This window comes from Protopterus annectens, chromosome 3.part0 (genome assembly GCF_019279795.1).
Source record: "Protopterus annectens isolate FY-2018-M chromosome 3.part0, PAN1.0, whole genome shotgun sequence".
NCBI lineage: Eukaryota > Metazoa > Chordata > Ceratodontiformes > Protopteridae > Protopterus > Protopterus annectens.
Genome location: NC_056731.1, coordinates 1,049,759,233 through 1,049,776,017, shown reverse-complemented (window position 1 = coordinate 1,049,776,017; position 16,785 = coordinate 1,049,759,233).

The window sequence follows — 16,785 nt, the reverse complement described above, 5'->3', positions numbered from 1 at the left end:
GCCACTCACCCAGCCCCCCACTCACATGTACCGAGGAGCTACTGGGCAACCCAGGGACACCTGCAGACCTCCATCCACAAGCTTTAGCTGGTATTGTGGAGGTGGATGTCTCTCAACCACTGAGCCTGGAGTTGCCTGGTAAGTCAGTACTGCACATATAACACAACTATATTTCATATAGTTACATGTGTTACTGTACAATATGTAATGTAACATCATATGCAAAGCATGTATGCACACATGCCACATACTATAGTCTGCTACTCTATGTATGCACATATGTGCATACTCCATAGTATAGTGTACTGTACTGGCTTATGTGCTGACATGGACATTGCACCCTGTAGCTATCACAAAGGTGTGGATAATGATCTTACTGCTGTGACACTCCTGTTTAAGTACATCTGGCATTTTGCAGTGATAGCAGCCTGTGTTAGGTGAGATTGTTATTATTTACCAGGCTTGATAATGCACAGATCATATTAATTGCATGTTATCTGCCATAACACACATACACATAATGTATGGTGGTCCTGTTAATAGACACTGGTCAAACCTGCAATGCATCACAGTGGTTACCCATGTGAAACAATTGAAGACTATATGAAACACCTACACTAAACCTTCCAAACTGTCATTGCTAGATGTGTGAACAACTGTGAATACAATGGTGGAGGTGTGTTTCACTGTAGGGACAGGTACTACATATCAGCATTACACATGTTGGGAATACAAACAGTACTGTACAGAGAGCATATGTGTGCACATGCTCTAAATGTGTTGGAGCTGGAGTATGACCGGCCCACAGGATACACCCTTGTGGATTATACCCTTGCTATGAATGTCACACAATGTCATGTGCTATCTGACATGTCCATAACATGTAGTGGGCTGACTGCAACACTACTCAACTGCAAAACATGATGTGTCACATCCCATACATACCACCCTTTGTCTGCATAACCCTGTCCTCAGTAGTGCATATGACATCCATGGGTGTATGTCATATGGGATAACACTGACATGTGAAATAAGATGGCCATCACAACCATTGGACAGAACATGTGTACACATGGCCATGGAGGATGGCCAGAGACATGAAGCAACACACACGGTAGAAGTGATGTACATGTGTGTACACCCTGTTGTACATTGGCTCGACACAATACAACTATGGCCTTTGTGTAATGGTCCTATTGCAGATGTGAAACACTAAACATCATACATGCCTGTGCACAGCTTGTGTAAGCATAACACGAAACCACCACATAACATGTCTTGAACATCTTGAGTGTGTCATGACATGAAAGCATTCACCTATACAGTATCCAGATACATACATGTGTTGCACAACATACACATACAACCACATCAGTCCTCAGATACAGTACATTCACCTTGCTGGTGTCAGACATCACTGTCATGCCTGCTCCTCATGTGTGTGAGGTACACAGATGGCATGTGGGACATAGAGTACTGCTAAGTTAGCCATGTTTGGGCATAGTTGCCAGGCATCAGTAATATGGTTGCAGATGTGCAGGGGTGTCATCCGTATACCCTTTGGTGACCTGTGTCACACATTCCACATTAGGGTTTAGTGTGTATACACCTCAGTGAAGTGGGTCACATTCCACATTAGATATGTATCGTATGTGAACAAAGTCATGGCTATGAACTGTGTCAGTAACTCACACTGTATAGCAATTGTGAAGCCAAATGATGCCCTGCAATGGCTATGCACATCAGCTCAATGTGCAGTATGCCACTGCATATTTGTAGGGTGAACAGACAACATTGCGTCAGCTGAAGGCCCATGTTAGTATAACATGTCCCTGCATTGGGACACCATTACCGTACTGTAGATTGGAAAGGACACCCATGTCCCGCACATGTATGCATGTCATTCAACACATCAGCAGAAGACATGTCATACTACATGTGACTGGCAAGGTCATATGACACACATCAGGCCGGTGTACTATAAACCTGTGCAGGTCTGTTGCACCATTGCAAAGTAGGGACAACCATGTCAAACGTGTGTACAGCCACATGCACAATGTCTGTAGACTCAGCTCAGGGGTAGGCTGAATAATGTTGAGCAGACATGCACTGCTTGGGGAGATATGCAAGCTAGGGCTCAAGCAAACATAGTATTCAGTCGACATACCCTTCTGCTCATGTCCTCACACATAGGGACAGTGGCCAACACAAAGCATCAGTGGCAGATGTACAATGGTCAGTGATGGTCTGTTAACATGTGGTGTATGTTGCAAACATTGTGCAGTGCAACAGTGCAAAGTGCATGCATTGTGTTGCAGGTATGGGGCACAGACTACTAACACAAATGGTGCAATACAGGTACTTATGCTAACCACCACTATAATTGTGTAAGGTTCATGCCATCTGCTATAACACATGCATGCTGTTGTGTGCATCTCAGGGATATAGGATAACTACCACTATAATTGTCTAAGTTGAATGCCATCTGCCACATCACCTGCATGTAGCATGTGTCCATGTGTGTCTATGTGTGTCTGTGTGTGTGTGTCTGTGTGTGTCTGTGTGTGTGTGTGTGTGTGTGTGTGTGTGTGTGTGTGTGTGTGTGTGTGTGTTCTTGTCTTCCCCTCACAGGTGTTGATGCAGGTGCATTGCCCTCCTGCGGTCCACCTGATGTTAGTGTCCCCACAGACTCTAGCAGTGATGATGATAGTATGATTGAGGCACAGGCAGGGTTGTCAAGGGCTGAATCTGTGCCATTGGTTGCCATTTCACCTGTATCCCCCTCATTCTCGCACACAGTTCCCCTTTCTACACATACCCCATCACCTCTGGCCATAGAGGAAGGACAGTTGGCGGATGGTAGCATGGAACAGGGAAGTGTGGAGACTATGGAAGGTGTGCCTGCACACCATGATCCCAGTCAACTGACTGGTGATGTCCCAGACAGGCATGTGCCCAGCACTGCTCGTAGGAAGACTACTGGCCAGCATGCCCCTGCGAGACAAAGCACATCAGCTGGAGTCATCAGACGCATGTTCCGGGCTGTAATGGAGTCACAGGCCTGTGCTGTATGGCACAACAGAGACAGTCTGCGGCTTCATAAGGCTGCTGTCTGTTCATTAACTGACAACATCCAGGCACTTGCAAATGCTCACCATCATCTTGCTGATGTTTTGGATAGACAATTGGGTGACATGGTGGGAGTCCTTGACAATGGCATATCAATCCTCGAGTGTGGAATGTCTGTCCTGGAACATCTGGTGGGAGTGAGGTATCGGGCATGTGGACGTAGGCCAGCTATATCACCTGTTGAGGGTCTACGTGAGCATGCTACTGCACATGCCCACTCCCATAGTGGCGGTAGCAGCAGCAGTGCAGCTGGTCCTGTGCAGTCCACACCAGGACACAGCAGGCCACATGCACATGGTCCTGGATGGTCCCAATAGGGACACGATTTCAGTGGACATGTGTCATCAGACAGTGCCCAATCTGGACCTCTGCCTGGTAGTGCCTGTGCAACCCCTGGCAGGTTCAGGGCACGTGGCCATAGCCAGTCACTGTAAACTGTGAAACCTGCCTTGTACAGTCTGCAGCTGTCAATAATACCCCTGTGTAGGCCAGCCATATGTCAGACCTGTGTGCATGCATACACACACCAGAAACAAATGTAGGGCACCTCAACACACACACGCATAACATTCACACACGCCCAATTATATCATAGGCCCTAGCAAACACACCTGATGTCATCCAATGGCGCAGCCTAGGCCTCTGGCAAACATTATCACTCTATGCATATGATGATGCCTGTGCCGCATCCCCACCATTGGTGCAGGGGCATGCTCATATGGTCTGATGCACAGGTTGAACATATTAGGTAGACAATTATAGATTAATATTGTTGAATAATGTTGACAGGCAGCAGACATACCATGTATTGCAGTTTTAGAATGCATTTTGTACGTCTGACAGTATGTATCATGTGAAACAATACTAACAGCATGTTGATCTTGATGTTCTGCCTTCCTCTTTCAGGTGTAGTTACACATGCCAGGGGATGTCAGTGTTTGCAGTTAGTGTCCCATATGTACATGTTGACTACTCACAGGTCTGTATGACAATACCTGCATGCACTTTGTAGCTTCCACATCACAGTTATAATCTCCCATGTTTCAAGTATGTTTACTGTTCTAATGTTCCAAGAGCATGATAACTGTGTAGTTAGCTACTGTGTTCATAGTCATCACATCCATAGTGGGTGAAATCACAGGTATAGTTACCTGGAACGGAGAGGAGGTAAAAGAGTGGTATGGTGGATGACAAAGGTAAAGAACAGTGGAAATAGTGGCTTCGCATTGGGAAGCAGTAATACCCACTGCCATTACAGCATGCAAACACAGACACACCCACATACTCAGGGATTCGCAGACACAATAACACACACTCTGACATACACAGTTGCCAGTGTTCATATGAGAAGCCCTGTCTATGTGCATATCATCATTATAGTACTACTCAATTACAAGATGCGCCACAGAGATTGCACATGTACAGGTAGTTGGAATGGCCTAAGATTGAGGACATCGACAGGGATACTACAGTGCAGTGAGTGTATGTGGGGGGGGGGTTCATCAGTAGGCTATGTAACAACAGGTCACACCACAGGGTGTACATGTTAACAGGCAGTTAGAATGCCTGTCTAAGATTGATAATATCAATAAGGATACTAGATTGCATTGAGTGGATGGGGGGAGGGGGCATTAACATTTCACTATGGTAAAATACAACCTCACTCCAGTGAACGGACAGCCATACACATGGACAGCCACACACACACACACACACACACACACATGCACACTGTGGCTTTCACAAATATATACACCTATGTCACACACATACAGACACTTGACATGTGTGAGGTTCAACCACCTGCCTATGCCTTTCTTTCTACACTTCACTCTGTACTGATGTCAACAACAGTGTTCAGGAGAGTGAAAACATGTGGGATGTATTCCCAACCATACCTGACATATATGGACACACACACACCCACACGTGCCAGTACTGTGAATCAAGCACCTGCCTATCTCATGATAGGTATTACAGAAGTACAGCACTATTGCACTCACTACAAAGCTTACTGACTCTTTCCTTTGCCAACTGTGCTGATATATGCACAATATATGCACAGGGGAGGTATTACTGTTACAGGTGTCAAGAGGTTTGCCTTCAGTGTCACCCTTACTGCATTCTACATAGTCTGTCTTCCATTTTAATTAACAAAACCTGACCTTAGCAGTTACACAGGTTATTGTAGGAATGGTTGTAACACTCCAGTGAGCTGTCCTCAGTAATCATTCATCTGCAAAGTAGCCCCACCACTTAGTAGTCATGTCCAAACATCTGTCCATATCTCATGTACAGCTTACTGTACTTAGAGCATATCACCATATACAGTTGGCAATGTTGAGGCTGTATTGCAACAGCATGAAGTACTAAGACAACAGTCACCTTCAAACATCAGACACTGCACAAACATGGAATCTACACAAACATCAATACATGTACACATATGCGGTCTACATCAGTAAGTGCACTAGCAGGTCAAGAGGATACATTCCACACCTTCCCTACACCATGTGTGAAACATAGCCGAGCATTACACCATAATGGATGTTGTATTCATGCACTGGTAAGACACAACCACTTTAACTGAGTAGCCAAGTGTACATATATGACAACAGCACATATCAGCAAGACACACACAGCATTATTCCATGTCATGCTCCTACAAACTGTTACTTGAAAGTGCCAGGGTGAAGCCAGGGCACTGTAATGGTCAACAGCAAGCACATCATATTTGCCACACACACCTCATGTTTACTGGAAGAGTGCCAGCAATGTGCTCTGTTAGGCTAGGCAGTACACTCATTCAAGCATGTGCAAGGTCTGTGGCTTGTAAACATCTCACCCCAGCACGTACTGGCTACTTTGGTACTATGGCTAATGTCCAGACAGCACACAGCATGCATGGCTTGCAATTGTTGACATGGGGTATATATAGGAGCTGTGGCCACACATGGCTGTACATGTCATGAACATATCACCTGTGACTACTCAGAAAAATACAGAGCAGAGCTGGATTTCCCTGGGTTTGTCAATACAGGCCTTGTGAAGGTCCTATGATCCTGTTATTTGGGCATGTTTGTTGGCAATGCATTAGGTGGACATGTCTAATGACATGCATGCCACATGGGGTGTTGTATGATATGATAGGTGTCATGGGTGACCAGTAGAGAGGGAATACTACCTCTGTTAACATAGATATCAAACCTTATGTACTGTTAGCATGCTATCTGCTATGTGCATGTGTGTAATGCCTGTAGTCACCTGTATGTAGAAAGGATAACGAAAGCTATGGTAATGTCATTTATGTTGTATGAGTGTGGGATGTACATATCCAGGGCAAGTGCAGTTAGGTCATATCCAACCATGAGGGTATTGCTTACTGGTGTACAACAACAGTTGACTGTGTTAATGCTGACACATCCCAGGGACCCTGGTATGTGTACAACTGAGCTGGTTACAAACAGTGGTATTATTGCATTGCATAACACATTATGCAGCTTTGTCTGTAAATGGATACTTTGCATAGTTGATGTAGGCCTAGGTGCAGTCCACCAATCGAAGGTTATTTGGTAGTCTACCATAATATGTCATACCACATATGGATGTGTGTTGGTAGTCTGGGGACAAGGTGGTTGTTGTATATGAGGATACAACCTAGAATGCAGCATTTGCCACTGTCACCTGTACCTGATTCATCTGTGATGAGTTATGTCAGAGTAGCAATCTTTGCATGTGAGTAGCCTTTATGAATATGTGGACACCGCCACCTGGAATGATCCCTACCACTGTTATGGCCCACATGTCTGGATCAGAGTTATATGGTGGTAGTGCAATTGTGCACTACAGAGCCTTCAGACAGGTGTTCCTCAATTTACAGATGTCAGTATCCCTCATTGTAGGTTCTACATTGAGCAAATGGATTACTAAATCCACACATCTAGCACTGGTTATCATAAGCATCCGATGCAATTGTCTTGTAGGTGTCAGGGTGTTACTTCTGTGTGTAGGACTTTTGCCTTGGAATGCGGCTATATGGGTAAATGTGACCTAGGTATTATCCACACACACGTGAAACATGGATGCATGTGCTCTGTGTCGAAGGCTTGTCGTTCAGTCATGACAGCCCGGAATGACAGACACTGGACAGCCTCATAATAACAGCAGGACATTGTCTCATTGTTTTGGTTTAGCAGTTGCCACTCGTATCATGACACATGCCTCATTTAAGGTGATGGACAGCAGCAGAAATTGTGTATATGACCAATGTGAGATATACTTAGGGTAGCAGTCCTGCTAATAATGACAACTACTAACACAGCCGGGAGAGGTCATCTTGACATCTGCACCTCAGTACAATTACACAATGTGGCTCACACATTATGCTTGCACATGCCACTGTTCCACGTATAATGCCACTGTCCAAAACTGCTATCAGTGTATGCCTTTCAGGGCAGCAAGGTGTGTGACACATACTGTGCACCTGTGTGTCCCAGTTAACCTATTGTCTGTCATGTCCACACATGCATGATCGTGTATACTTAACATATATATGTCAGTACCTCATGTACATGTATGCATGTGTATCACACAGCACAGAGACAGATATATAATTTACGGGCCACATACAGGTATCAGGTAGTAAACCAGTATGATGTGCATATATACTGACAGGTAAGATGTATATAGCTGTAAACTTGTGTGTTTACAATAGGAGTCCATTATAATGTGTTCTGTAAATGTAAGTGTATGAGCATGCACACTGTGGCCTTCTGTGGTTAGAATCAGAGTGCATCCCAAACAGCCCTGTGCTACTAAGTGTATGAGCGTACCCCACTGCCACCTTGTATAATTTGAGTCAGTGCATCCAACAAGCCCTTTGTTACTAAGTGTATGAACATGCCCAGTATAACCTTGTGTAGTTGTAGTCAAAGTGCATCCCAAATGACCCTGTGCTACTACGTGTATGAGCATGCCCACTTTAACCATGTATAGTGATAGTAGTTGTCCATTCCACAGATGGGCATACTCCAGTTCAGGTTCCTGTTGTGCTACAACTATACCTCTGAGGCCTACCTATGTACTACCTGCAGATGATATGTCTTGTTTGTGCATACAGGTTGTAATGGACACCTACTTTAAACACACAGGCTTACAGCTATGTACTCCGTGATTGCCTCCCTGTTGTTGTCCTCAATCTTAGAAGGGCATTGTGATTGCCTTGGAATGTATAATCTCTGTGACACATTTTGTAACTGCTTAGTACTGTAATAGTGATCTGTAGATAGGCAGGAGTTCTGACCTCACCACTGGCAACTGTGTTTGTGTGTGTGACAGCAAATACCTGAGTGCGTGTGTCAGCAAATGGCTGAGTGTGTGTGTGTGTGTCTCAGCATATTTGTGTCTGCATCCTGTCATGACAGTGGGTTTTGCTGCAGTCCAAAGAGATACCACCTTTTGCACTGGCCTTTATCCTTGTCAACTTCTAAGCCTCTCTCTCCTACCCCACACTGCAAGTAATCAGTCCTGTGATGTCACCCAGCTCAGAAGTAGAATCAGAGTAAGTGTAATTGTATGTGCTTTGTGTCACATAACCCAACTGCATACCACTGTACTAGTTACCTTTACATAGGCAAGACGTGTGTGCACAATGCTGGCAAGTGGGTGTGTGCTTGTGTGTGTGACTACCCTGTAGCCAGGCATATACATGTGTAATGTCTTTTAGCATACCATGGTAGACATCTGTGCTGACTGGTGTCTACAAAGTATTACATAGTTAGGAATGGTAAAGAATACACAGTCAAGCATGACTACAGTTGGGTATGTTATTTTCCTGTGCCACTGTCGAGCAGTGAAACAGAAGTGGTCTCCAGGATGTAGGTCCATAACCATCATTCCCCCACCCAAACTCCACAATCCCCGGGGTAGATTGCATTAACCATCATTCCCCACCCCAAACTCCACATACACAACAACCATCCCTTTTCTGGTGAGCTGAGTAAGATTTAAATGTTATAACACAAGAGATGCCTCTGTTTTGTGTACACATCAGTTCCTTTGGAACACTTCTATGTCACAAAGGGTGTTCAGACATGTGTGTGTGTGTATGTATATATATATATATATATATATATATATATATATATATATATATATATATATATATATATATATATATATATATATATATATATATATATATATATATATATATGGCTATAGCTGTGTCTGTGTATATATATATATATATATATATATATATATATATATATATATATATATATATATATATATATATATATATATATATATATATATATATATATATATATATATATATATATATATATATATATATATATATATATATATATATATATATATATATATATATATAAAAATATGTGCCCGCAGTGCATATATATATATATATATATATATATATATATAGATAGATATATAGATATATATAGATATATATATATATATATATATATATATATATATATATATATATATATATATATATGTAGTTATGACAGTTGTACAGATGAAGACTTGTCTTTGTTGTTTCACAGAGTACAGTACATTCAAGGGTACTCTACATATGTACACAAAATGACTGTCCCATTTGTTTTCAGTACTGTGGAATACATATAGTAAAATGTGCATTATAAACTCCATGCAACATGTATACAACCCAGATGGCTTAAGAGTACATGTAGTGACTTTAGTATCCATGGTCCAGGGTTCAAGACCTGCAAGCCTTGTTGATACTGTCAATTATGACTGAATAAAACACTTTTAAGCAGTTGTAAGTGGGTGTAATTGTGTTTGCGTGACAGTAAGCAAGCGGGTACATGCAGGTAACAGACATGTACAACTCGCAGTACACTTGAAATGTCCTTCTTTGGCAATCCTGCTGATGTCACCCACCTACGAATACACCTCTGGGACTGCTGTAACCCAGTAATTTCCATGGCATGTGCTGTAACTGTATAATGCTGTAGTGTGAAAAACTAATTTGTTAGGTGCTCTAATCCCAGACAGGCGGTGTGTGTGTGTGTCTGCCTGAGAAATAAACAATCATTTTTTAGAATATGCACACTCTTTACAATTCACATACTCACTTTTGGCAATTCTGCTGATGTTACCCACCTAGAAATACACCTCTGGGAGTATTCTAACCCAGTGTTCTCCGTAGCGCGTACTGAAATTACACATTGCTGTAGTGTAATAAACTAATTAGGTAGGGGTTCTATTCCAAGATAGGCCAACTGTGTGTGTGTCTGTCTGCTTAAGAAAGTAACAATGCTTTTTCGAGTATGAACACTCTTTACAATTCACATACTCACCTTTGACAATCCTGCTGATGTCACCCACCTAGAAATACACCTCTGAGAGTGCTGTGACCCAGTATTCTCCATAGCGTGTGCTGTAACTGCGTGTTGCTGTAGTGTGAAAAACTAGTTAGGTAGTGGTTTTATTCCAAGACAGGCCAACTGTGTGTGTACCTGTTTGAGAAAGGAACAATGCTTTTTAGAGTATGCACACTCTTTACAATTCATCTAACCACCTTTGGCAATCCTGCTGATGTCACCCACCTGGTAATACACCACTGGGAGTACTACACCCCAGTAATCTCCATAGTGCGTGCTGTAACTGCGTAATGCTGTAGTGTGATAAACTAATTAGGTAGGGGTTCTATTCCAAGACATGGCAGGTGTGTGTGTTTGACAGTCAGAGCCTGTGTGGAGGTGATTGTGAGTGTCTAACCACTGGACATGTTGGGGAGCGGATTTTGTAGTTTTCCTATATGGTGTCCAAATTATATGTCACAATGTCCATCTCACAAGAAGTACAGATGTCAATCAGCCAAGGGACTGTGTTGGCAAGCCATACCCCTACATCTGGCAAAAGGCCTGGTGAACAAAGTATGCAACCCTACTATTACCCGGAATACGTTCTGAACCCATGTGTCATACACAAACACACTTGCCTAGAATATCCCGTTATGTTGCTAGTACCCTGCACATTGATGACAGATAGTAGGCATGGTGTGATTGCAGTGGGCTGCAGAGGGCATGGCACCCTGTCCAGCAGTACAATAGGCACATAATTACAGACAATGTGCCTTCACTATGTTCCCCACTGGATGCCTGCAACATATGTGGTGCCATGAAATGTGATCCACAGAGGATATACAATGCCTTACACATGTGCCCTGTATGGACAGATGCCACTGACACCAGGGAACATCTTTATCATGCTATCAATGCAGGTGCAGGGTCAACCTGCTGTCTATAAGCAGGCCCTGCCACACCAGGCCAGTATTGGCATATCTGAGGATAACAGTCTGTGTACACAACATGTGCCAGCCAAACCAGGTACACGTGTACATGTCACTGTACATTATTGTGGGATGTGCACATCCCAGGCAATGTCCATGTCAAGGACTATAAAACACAGACATGGCATGCATTGCAAAGCAATGTCCATACACAATGGTAACCAGGATGACAGGACAGTTCATACAATACCCATTTGTGTGGGACATTGCAGACACTACACCCTTTTACCACAATGCACACCATTGTTGGGTGGCGTGATGCCAAGGATCACCCCTTACCCTGCCTTGTACAGCCATCTTGCACAGCCAACCACTACACACCCATGAAGCAATGCACACATGCATGTCAGTACTGGCACCTTGTGTCTGCCTGTGGGGTATGATGCTCCCAACCACAGTCACACCCAGTATAACTCCCATTGGCATACCAACTGATTTCAGACATGTTCACATGCCCTAACCCATAGAACCTCTGGATATCCACTGTGGTGCATGTAGTACATGTGCATTACTGCAGTGTGGCAAACTAAGTAGTTAGAGAGCATATTTGTGGGTCTGGCAAAGTGTGGCAATGTGTCTGAGTCCCTTAGAGAGTGTGTTTGTGTTGACAATGACATCCGTTCATGTGGACAGCCATGTGTGCTACACCTAATGTATGTCCACTATATCTCTGTTACGGATGTCACTCACCAACACACATATATGTTCTTACAGCACACCAACATGTCAGCTTTGTGGCACATGGAGTAACTGCATGCACTTGTAATAGTAATGGCTAGTCAGTCAGGGGTTTGAACCCCTGTACTGGTAGGTGTGTGACAGACGATGCTTAGGTTTTAGTCTCCAAGACCTTCTCTAATGTACTTTGCTTCTGTCCGTCCCTCCCACACACTCTCTGGTGGATGTGGAGTTGTACACCTGCTCAGCAGCAGCTTGTGTTTTGTAAGTGATGGTCATGATCAGGTGATGGCCTCTGCACCTATTGCAGTCCTCCTCTAGCTGATTGCATGTGGAACAGCTGTGGTGATGTTCCCATAGCCAATTGCATGGAAACACAGTACAATAACTAGGAACATCATGTTGTTTTTTGCCAATGACAATTGCTGTGAGTGGAACCTGGATCTGGTGTTTGGTAAACACCATCACAGATGATATCTGGATATTCCTCAAACAACATACACAGTGGAAAAATAGCCTAAAGACAGGAGGGTGATGTGCCAGACATGACTACAGCATGTAAGTGTAGCTATGCTTCATTGAGACTAATGCCAGTTTAACAAATTGTGTGTGATAATGACTATTCTGTATGTTTTAAAACTGACAAGACAGTGCTCTGTTTGTGAGGGAACCTCCATCTGTAGGGTCATTTGTGGACTGGTCAGTGTGTGGAACCATTTGTTTCCTATGTTATTCACTGAACACACATCTGTGAACTGCAGAAGCATAGTGTGAGGATTGCAGTCAGTACATGGTGATAGTGATGAGAGTTACTGCCATCTCATCCCTGATTGGACAAATGTCATGAAACAGTGGTATGACAGTCACTGTCTGAGGTTCTCAGTGACATGCCAATAATGGGCCACTGTTCATAGCTGCAGTCACAAGTCTTCTACACTTTGTATAGATGTCATGCAGTACATATGCATGTGTTGTGCTCCCTCTACAAACGTATACCATTTGTTGTGTTGGGTCGATAGTCATATCGATGCATGCTGTTATAAGTAATCCTGAATGCTGTTGACTATTACTAAGCCATATCTATGTTAAAACTGCAAAACCATAGGCTGTATGGGTTTGGAGGTCCCGGCAGAACCTCCTGTCCCACTTCAACTGGCCATGGCACCGGGCACCAGCACATCTGTGGCCCAGCTTAGGACCTCCACCTCTGTTGGCTCTGCACCACCTTCTGGTGGAACCACCACTGAGGATGGGGCTTGTCCCCCTGGGGAGCAGGTCCAGATAGGAACTTGTCCACTGTCGTACAGTCCCGGACGTGGTGCGTAGGGGGCTCAATAAGGGGTTTTGAGGCCAGATATGCCAGCTCGAGTGCAGAGTTTCACATTTATAGGGTGAGCCTGCCCCTCCTAGACAGCCCCCAGCACAGCCACCTTTGCGGCTGTTTGGTGCAGTGGTGGCTGCCCATGGCTGGGGACCTCCATCACACTGTTTCCATATGGGGGCTCATGAGCTTGTAACTGCCAAACACCCCTCCCCATCCAAGGTGTATCCCCCACATGTGTCATATACTGACCCTGTATGCTGTCTTGTCTGACATCCTACCCAACCTATTCTCCACAAGCATACCTACTCTCCTTCCCCCACATCCCACTCTCACCCTACGGAAACAAAAAGCCAATTAGTTCCTAGAACAACATTTACCCCATACATAGCTATCCTTTTCACACACATGTCCACTGGACACATGTAACCTTTTTAATATGCATCACAACATACTCCAGTTGTCCTCATCCCTGTCTTTCAGGCACACGATCCTTGTATGCACATGACTCCTAAAGGTTCCAGGTACAAGTGATGCAGACGACCCCATTGTGCACACAACACTACTGGTCCCTCTATGGTTACCCCATTTACCTTTTTCATGATGATGATATTGCACACAGCACCTTGCTAGAGTACTGTTTTCACATAATGATTGGACAGGAACTGTTACATTAAAGTAAATAAAATGCACAGTGATGTATTTGGCCAATGTGCAAATGTTTGCATGTATTAATGACACATGTCTGTCTGAGGGAGTCTTGATATTACATAGGACAACATCACTTCATAATACAGGCATTGCTGGTGTTTCCCTTTTCATTCCTTTGTAATGCTTTGTTGTCACATGGGATGTTCTTGATATATCTATATATATATATGTATGTATCTATATCTGGACATAAACACACACACATACATCTGCATGAAGGAATACATTTCCTATACTGTTGAATGACTGTGCTGGATGATATGTTTGTGATAACATCCGATGGCTGTATATCTGGCATGGCTTAGTAGTAAATCACATTAGCTGTGTGTGCAGAGTCCTGGTTTTGAGCCTTGCAGAGGCCATTTATTTTGTTGCTGGGCAGAACAAGGCCTTTGGATACTGAGTGATTAAGGCACATTAAAGCAGTTGTGAGCCGGTGTGCGTGGGTTTGTACAGAGCTAAGCAATGTTAACCTCCGGTTACAGTTTCTTACACTCAGTTATCCTCTACATTGCTTCACCAGTGTAATACTCACATACTGGCGGCCAAACAGGCTTGCTCCTGCAATTGCAAATGCACTGCATTTGGTGTTTGCATCTGTCACTCATACCCATGGGTGGGAGTGAGGACTACCATATTACCTTGTGATGCCTATTACATCAGATTACATGCCTATGGTATCGGGAATGGCTGCCCATTAGGCAAAAGCATGCCGTTGGACTGTACGGAATCCACGGTCTGTCCAGAGTTTGATTCATATTATTGGTGTGTTCCTCTTACAATCTGCACCTGTCTGACTAATACATGGGAACTGACACTCTTCATTACAAACAAGTAATTGGGTTTTAGAACCCACATCCTTCAGCTGAGTCACACTTCTGCATACCTAATATTCTATCATCTTTCTAAGGTTGTAAGTGGAATATGTGCTATCTGTCCCTATCAGACCTCTCAAACGATTGGGGACAAATATCAAATGAATCATGGACATGTCATAACAATTTCAGGGACACATTTAAAATATTAATGCTATTAACCAGACACATTGACAGACTTGGCGCATATGAATTCATACACATTTTCTGAGGTAAATGAAGTTTATAACTCTTAATTGTTGTCATTATTCATTAAGTGTAATTCACCACCTTTCCTCCAAATGCCACTAGTTTTAGGAGGGATTAAGTGGGACAGAGTTAGAATTTGAGTCAAAATCAGGGACATCCCTGGAAATCGGGGACAGTTCAGAGGTATGGTCTCTATTTGTTCCCCCAATGGTTTATGCCCTGTCCAGTGGATTTGATCTTAGGGGTTGAGAGGTATGGGCATAAGCTATGCCCATTTCGGAATATTAGTTACATCCCTGGGGCGGTCCTAATATGTCTGCACAAGCCAACACCTGCACACCTAGGCCCATAATTGCATACCCATAGTTCCCCCACCTGCCCCTCCTCTACAGCACTCATCCTTACTGTGGGTGCAGGTGGGGTATAAACACGCCACTACACACTGCCCACTCTCCGCGTGTCGGGACACATGTATGTTGTGTTGACCCATGGGTTATCAGGCTTGCACAACCTACTGGTCCATGTACGTCTACAGCATGGTTTGATGAATCATTACAGGGACTGACTCCAATGATCAATAATTTTTGAGTATCACACAACGGACATTGATGTCTTTGTTTCAAGATTAGACCTGGCAGGTCTCTCCCACTGGTAGTATCCTGCCGGTGGTCTGGGAAGCACTGGTGTGTTTACTTTTATTGTGTGTCTGTATGTCTCACCAGCCTAGCTGGGGGGGGTTGATACTATGTGTTACATGTTTGTTTATCGGACCCCTCACCCCCATATGCACGGCCTGTGAACATATGTAATTTGTAACTGCTATATCATATCCTAGCTATAAACATGTGTATATTTACAGTCACATATCTATATATATATATATATATATATATATATATATATATGTATATATGGGTCTGGGTTACAACATCGACAGATGACAAGACCGACAGCAAAATCACCGACGCCAGAGGATTGACGGATGAAAACACCGACGCGGAGAACACCGACATGGGGAAAGGATGTGTAAGTATGCGGTAGTGACGGATGTTAGGGGAGTAAGGTAAGTGTGCGATGTTGACGGTCTGTAGGTAGGGGTGGGTTAAGTGAGTTAGGGTTAGAGCGGGTTAGGTAAGGTGCAGTAGTGATTTTTGGGTTAGGGGCAGGTTAAGTGAGTTAGGGTTAGGCTGGGTTAGGTTAGTGTCTGCGATAGTAACGGACCTTAGGGTTAGGGTTTCGTTAGGGTTGTGGATAGTTGTGTATGTAAGGTTTAGTCTTTCTTTGTTAGGATTTAGGTGTGCTTCTGTTGTGTGTGTGCTTTTTGGTCAGCCAATTTGTTTTGTTTATTGGTTGTTGTGATGACGTGTTGAGTGTGTGCGATTGTCGTGTTTGTGAACTGTCGATGATGTGGTGTTGGTGATGTCGCTGTCGATGTTATGTGCTGTCGATGTTATAACCTAGAACCATATATATATATATATATATATATATATATATATATATATATATATATATATATATATATATATATA